Raw genomic sequence first — 7054 nt, 5'->3', positions numbered from 1 at the left:
AAGAGAAACTCTTTATGCATTCTTGTAATTCTTGAATTTTGAAACATGTAAGTATATTACCTCTTCAAAACATAGATGACTAAGATTTTTTTGCTTTATTTTGCTTATTGTTTGTTTTTAAAGGAGGCTTCGTAGTCTGGTCTGGAATGTCTGTTGCTTTTCTTATTTCAGCAGCCATTCATCAAGAGCTTGGGTGGTTTAAGCACCAACTAATCATCATTGTTTACCTAATAAGCTTCTCCTAGAGACAGTTCTCTTTCTATTACTGCTGCTACCAATACCAAATCATCCATGGAAAAAAGTGGTGACAAATCCAGTTCCCTTCATGTATATGTACACACACACATACGTACACACATATATACACACACATATACACATATATATATGTATATACCTCCCTTAGTCAATCAGGTCAATCAGTCAGCCACCAGAGCCTGGGTATTCTATTCAGCTAGTGTTTTTCTTTCTATTTACACTGCAACCTTTATAGTTTCAGACTCTCATTGCTTCACATCTTAACTAGTATTATAATCTTCTAATACCTGGCTTTCAAACTCTACCTCCTTCTGCTGATCCTACACCTTGCTGCCAAGTTAATCATCCTAAAAGTTTGTTCCACTCCTGTCACTCCTGTGCTCAATAACCTGTAGTCACAACTCAGTGACTACCAAATAAAGTGTAAATGCTCTCACCTGGCTTTCAGGCTCTGAGATGAGGCCCTACCCTACCCTATTCACCTTCACTCCCTTTACACACGCTGTTACACATCCTGATTCATATTAAACAATTTGTCATTTTCCAGATATAGCCTGTACTTTAACTTCCTTGAGTTCATTTGATACACATCTATTAGACAAATTCTGTGTGCCAGGTACTGTTCCAGATCCTGGGGATACACAGATGAAAAAGAAAGGCAAAATCTCTCCCATCTTGGAGAAGGACCACATATCTTGGACGCCCTTTTTCCAGTGGTTGAAATTCTATCCATCCTTAAAGTACTGTTGACATCTCTCTCTGAAGGCTGTAGCAACTCCCTTAGCCCAGATTTACTAGTTCTCTGAGCTCCCTATATTTATTTATTTATTTATTTGCTTGCTTATTTACTTGTTTTTGATGGCGCTTATCATATTCTGCCTTATATTTTAAGTATTTGGTTTTCTTTTTTTAATTTGCTTTTCTTATTTTTTAACTTTATTGAGGAATAATTGGCAAATATAATCATATATATTTAAAGTGCAAAACATGATTATTTGCTATACATATACATCATCATGGAATAATTACCAATATCAATATAATTAACACGTCCAAAGACATACAAATGACCAATAGGTATATGAAAAGGTGCTCAACATCACTAATCATTGGAGAAGTGTAAATCAAGACCACAGTGAGTACTTATTTTTCTTAAAAAGATTTCTGGACAGTTTGAGGTCACAGACTATGTGTTTTTTTTTTTGGTTTTCTTAAACTTACTAGTCTCCATAATGCTGAGCACAGTTCTTTATTCATAATAAATGTTAAATATTTATTTGTTTTATGAATGAAAAATCAAATGAACCTGGGATCCAGAGTTAGCCCAGGGATCCATTATAAGCATTTACCTGTTCTCAGTGTCCTTTTCCTGTGTTCCAGTATATAATTTCTAAGCATTATTGACCCTTATGCAACTATTATCATCTAGTCATTAAAATCTACAACATTTAAGTGTTTTAATATTCAGGATATTTAGAAAATTTTTACATGGTATGCAACCATAAAATTTAATATAATAGTCTAATCAAATTTGATCATTTTAATACAACATAAACTTAATGTAATTAGTTCAAGCACCTATCAGTCTAATATAGACTTTATAAACTTAAACATGGTATTCTTTCCCTTTCCTGAGAAGAGTACAATAATGATCTGTATGTAGCACTTTTTTCTGTCAGTGGCTTATACAGGTATTTTGGTCTCTAAACAGACCTATGGAATATATAGGGTAGATATTATCCCAACTTTAAACACGAAGAAACTAAGAGAAGCTGCATAATTTACATGACATCAAAAGCTAATGAATGAAAAAATCCAGGATTAATTAATATTTATGGGCTTGATAATTGTGTATTTTTCCTTACTTTGAAATAATTATACATTTTCTTTCTTTAGTGAAAGAAATGATGTCTTAAGAGAAGCTGAAATTTTACACAAAGCTAGATTTAGTTACATTCTTCCAATTTTGGGAATTTGCAATGAGCCTGAATTTTTGGGAATAGTTACTGAATACATGCCAAATGGGTCATTAAATGAACTCCTACATAGGGTAAGTATTATACATTTTCAGTCGTTATAATTCTGTTCTTCAACCTATATAGTACTTTCGTTTTACAAATGATCAGATTATTTGGGGATATATAGATGAATCAAAATAAGAATAATGAAAAACTCACCATTTATGGCTTCTTTTGTGTTGTTAAAAATACTGTGGGGCTTCCCTGGTGGCGCAGTGGTTGAGAGTCCGCCTGCGGATGCAGGGGACATGGGTTCGTGCCCCGGTCCGGGAGGATCCCACATGCCGTGGAGCGGCTGGGCCCGTGAGCCGTGGCCGCTGAGCCTGCGTGTCCGGAGCCTGTGCTCCGCAACGGGAGAGGCCGCAACAGTGAAAGGCCCGGGTACCGCAAAAAAAAAAAAAAAAAAGAAAAAGAAAACTACTGTGGAGTCAGACCCTGCATTCTAAGTGACCTAGATTATTTTGCTTAGGTTACTGTTCCTGAGGTTTACACTGAATTCTAATATCCACATGTATATATATGTAAGAGAGGAACAGGAGAGAGAAAAGATAAACTCTGCACACCATACAATTTATTGTTAGTTTAAGCCAGATTTCATTTTATGTTAAAGACAATGTAGGGTTCAAATTAAATGTTAATAATACCAGTTCATAAAGTTCTGAATTAATAGACCAAATAAATCTGAGTATCAAATACATGAGCTTTTCCAATAATAGAGAATGGCATGAGCCATGTACCTTTTTCCCAAGGTGTCAGTTATCTGGCTTTAATTGTGAATCCCATCAGTAAACAAATATGGCCCGGTTGTGGGGGGTGTCCTCATTCTCAAAATATGTGTATCCATCTATTGTTGTTTGCTTGATCTCATATTACTAAGATTATCTCTAGCCTGCAGTTTCTGTCAAGAAATATTTTTGAAGAACTCGGTCTCTTTTGTGAGGGGTGCTTTAGTTAAAACTGAGTAGTAACATAATCTGTAAAATCTAGTCACTGAACACTCCTAAATTCTGATACATCACAGTGTTCTATAAGGAAACAAGAGAGAATGGGTGCCACTGTCACCACTCATGGAGTGACTTCCTCTTTATTTCAGGATACAACACATTCTGTTTGTGACAGGACCATCTGAAACAAGGGCAGAGTAAAATAACTAGTGTCAGTGCATAGGATTTGTGTAACCAACAGAGCAAGTAAGACACAAATACTAATTAAACACAGTTTCCTTTTGTTACATGAGTATAAGCATAAATTCTAATGTTGTCTTCCCATACCCCAGCACCACAGTAGATGCTCTGGTACCCAGATTTGGAGCCCATTAGAAATTCTAGAGCCTCCTACAGGGGGATTGCTGACTCCTGGAAGGAATCATAAAATACATAGTGAGCACTCATCTACCTTCCTCTCCATGATCAAAAGCTTCCATATAGCACTATACTGCAGAGAGGCCTTGTTACTTCTTTAAACTATATAATTTTCAGAAAAAGTTACCTTTTTAAAGATTAAAAGATCCAGTTACTCAAGGGGATGGGAATCTGTGTATACAAGAGGAAGTAATGTTGAACATTTGTGTTTTGTGTTTCTTTTGGTGTCCTGTATTATTAGGTCAGAATTTATCTTGAAGCACGTTCCCCCAACCTCACAAAAGATTGTTGAAAAAAATCAAAATACTATGTAAAGACAAGTATTTTGAGCCACTCCCCTGCCAAGTTAGTTAATCAATGAACTATAAGCTGACCCATTTGCAGAAAAAAAATTCTTAAGAACAGTTTTGAGCTCAGTGGAAGCATACTTTTTCATATTATTTAGTAAAATGTACCCAGTGGCATGGTCCCTGATGATTCATTGTTGGATTTTCCCAAATTATCTAATTTTTCTGAGTATGTTCATTCTCCTGGGAAGCTGTATTAACTTTTATGTTCAGAAAACATTTAAGAAAGTTCAGATGACTGTCACTTGTAAGTACCAGGAAATAGAAAACATTACATTTTTAATGTTTCTATGTTATATATACTTAGAAATGAAGATGATTTTTGTCTCCTTCACAAAAGCAAAACTCCCAAATGCTAATTTTTCAAGCTGAAATGCAAGTAAATATATGATTTAAAAATATGAAGTATTAATGCTTAGTAAGTAAATATATTATGGTCATAATTTTAATTGATGCAGTGGTTATCATCGTAATCAAGTATGGTTTTATATTAATAGGAAATTTAAAATATAAATTTTGAATAGAAACAAATTGTGTGTGTGTGTGTGTGTGTGTGTGTACACATTCATGGGCACAAGTTATTTGATAAGAAGCCATAGAATGGGAAGGTGGGTATGAGTATAAATCTATGTCTGGGTATTATACAGATAAAAAATAATTTAAAACTGTCTCAACTGAAGAAAGACCCCATACCATGTAGTTGCATTACCAGTATAAACTAAAAGGAAATATCAGTACTGTAAAGTCATTTTCTCTAAAAATTGAGGAAAGTAAGATACAAGGATGTTAAATAACGTCAAATTGATAATATAACAAAATGAGTATTTTTTGCCCTGAATTTAGTTATACCAGATATTTAGTTTAATACTATATTTCCTCATGGAATATTTCATTTTCTAAGTGGAAATAAATTTGGCCACTAATTTTAGTTTTGTTTCTTTCCATATATATGAAGAAAAATGAATATCCTGATGTTCCTTGGCCATTAAGATTTCGTATTCTGCATGAAATTGCACTAGGTGTAAATTACCTGCACAATATGAATCCTCCTCTACTTCATCATGACCTGAAGACTCAGAATATCTTATTGGATAATGAATTTCACGTTAAGGTAGTTACTTTTTTTTAAAAAAAGCTTATCTGCATCCTTGTGTTTAATAGTTTTAAAGACTTTTTAGTTATTTCTTCTATCTTACCAATTTAATATCTCTGCCTTTTTCATAGCCCCTAATTCAGTGCCACTTCTTCCTGCTGCAGTGAGTTAGTTATTCCTAGACTACAGACATTGGTAAAATTATGGTTCAAAATACAGTCATTCTGTTCTTAATTTAAATTGTCGATTATACCTTTGTTAACTTTTTATTTTGAAATTATTATAGATTCATAGATGGTTGCAAAGATAATACAAAGGAGTCCCATGTACCCTTCACCCAGTTTCTGCCAGTGGTTACATCACATATAATTATAGTACTATTTCAAGACCAGGAATTTGGCATTGGTACAATGCATGTATATAGTTCTGTATCACTTTATCATGTGTAAATTTGTGTAACCACCACAGCAATCAAGATATAGCACTACTCTATCACAAGAAAGATATCACTTATGCTACCCCTTTATAGTCATACCTTCTCCCCTCCATCATACCTAACTACTGTCAACCACTAACCTGTCTTCCATCGCTATAATTTTGTCATTTCGAGAATACTATATGAATGGAATCATACAGTGTGTGATATTGTGAGACTGCTTTGTTCACTTAGCATAATGCCTTTGAGATCCATTTAAGTTGTTGCTTGTGTCAACAGTTGGTTTCGTTTTCATTGGTGAATAGTATTCCATGGTATGGGTGTACAAAAGTTGTTTAACCATTCAGCTATTGAGAGATATTTTGGTTATTTTTAGTCTTTGGCAATTACAATAAAGCTCCTAGGAACAGTCCTGTGCAACTTTTTGAACAAACATAAGTTTTCATTCCTCCTAGATGAATGCCCAAGAGTATAACTGCTTGGTCATATGGTAAGCATATGCTTAGCTTTTTAAGAAACTACCTAGCTACTTTCCACAGTGGCTGTACTGTTGTATATTCCACCGGCAATGTATGAAAGACCCAGCTTTTCTGCACCCTCACCAGCATTTGGTATTATCATAGTTTTTTATTCTAGCATTCTAATAGATGTATAGTGATATAGCACCATGGTCTTAATTTTCATTTTCCTATAATGTTGAATATTGTTATTTATTTATTTGCCATCTCTATATCCTTTTCAGTGAAACATCTCTTCATATCTTAAGACCATTTTCTACTTGGATTCTTTGCTTTTATACTATTGGGTTTTAAGAGTTCTGTATATTTTTTAGATATAAGTCCTTAATCAGATATGTAGTTTGCAAAAATTTTCTGCCAATCCAAAGTTTGTTCTTTTCATCCTTTTAACAGGGTCTTTCACAGAGCAAAAGTTATAATTTATTTCTTTTATTATCATGCTTTTGCTGTCATGTCTAAGCACTCTTCACGAAGCTAAAGGTATTGCAGATTTACTTGTATGTTATCTTCTAAAAGTTCCATAGATTTATGTTTTACATTTAAATCTGTGATCTGTGATCTGTTTTGAATTAATTTTTTGCATAAAGCATAAGATTTAGATACCTAAAGGCGCCAGAGGAGTAGTGATTTCAGTTACCCTATATGTAACTGATGACAGCAAATAAAAAGTAGTTGCTGAGAAATTAATCCTAAATGTAACTCACTTTATTTTTACATAGTATTTTGCTACACTTCAAATAATATACATAATTGAAGATTATTATAAGTATCCAAAAATGTTCAAATAAGTAATAAGGAAGTTGGAACAATAGAAAAATAAATATAAAAAGTGTGAGAAAAGTTAAGTGAAAAAATAAACCTTTATTGAAGGCACTCCCTCTGCCTAGAATAAAATGGAAGGAAAAGGAAGAGAGAAGCAAGCTGCTGCCTCAATACTACTTAAAAAAAAGAGACAAATCTATTACATCAGTTATAGAACCATACAGGTAGAAGTGACTTATTCTAGTCCCCTAATCAGCTGGT

The 7054-nt window shown here is 33.7% G+C and overlaps 1 protein-coding gene and 1 long non-coding RNA gene across 2 annotated transcripts in view; both read left to right on the top strand.

The window, feature by feature from the left end:
• The window catches only part of RIPK2 (receptor interacting serine/threonine kinase 2), a 40661-nt gene that overhangs the window by 12688 nt on the left and 20919 nt on the right, over positions 1-7054 (top strand). The window lies entirely within an intron of this gene.
• On the top strand, positions 1826-6443 carry LOC114895467. Its single transcript, XR_003793562.1, has 3 exons — positions 1826-2308; positions 4940-5095; positions 6425-6443. It is a non-coding gene; the product is annotated as an uncharacterized LOC114895467 (long non-coding RNA).

This window comes from Monodon monoceros, unplaced genomic scaffold (assembly GCF_005190385.1).
Source record: "Monodon monoceros isolate NGI ecotype Baffin Bay Population unplaced genomic scaffold, NGI_Narwhal_1 Super_Scaffold_14, whole genome shotgun sequence".
NCBI classification, from domain to species: domain Eukaryota; kingdom Metazoa; phylum Chordata; class Mammalia; order Artiodactyla; family Monodontidae; genus Monodon; species Monodon monoceros.
This window is presented reverse-complemented; position numbering and strand designations above follow the sequence as displayed.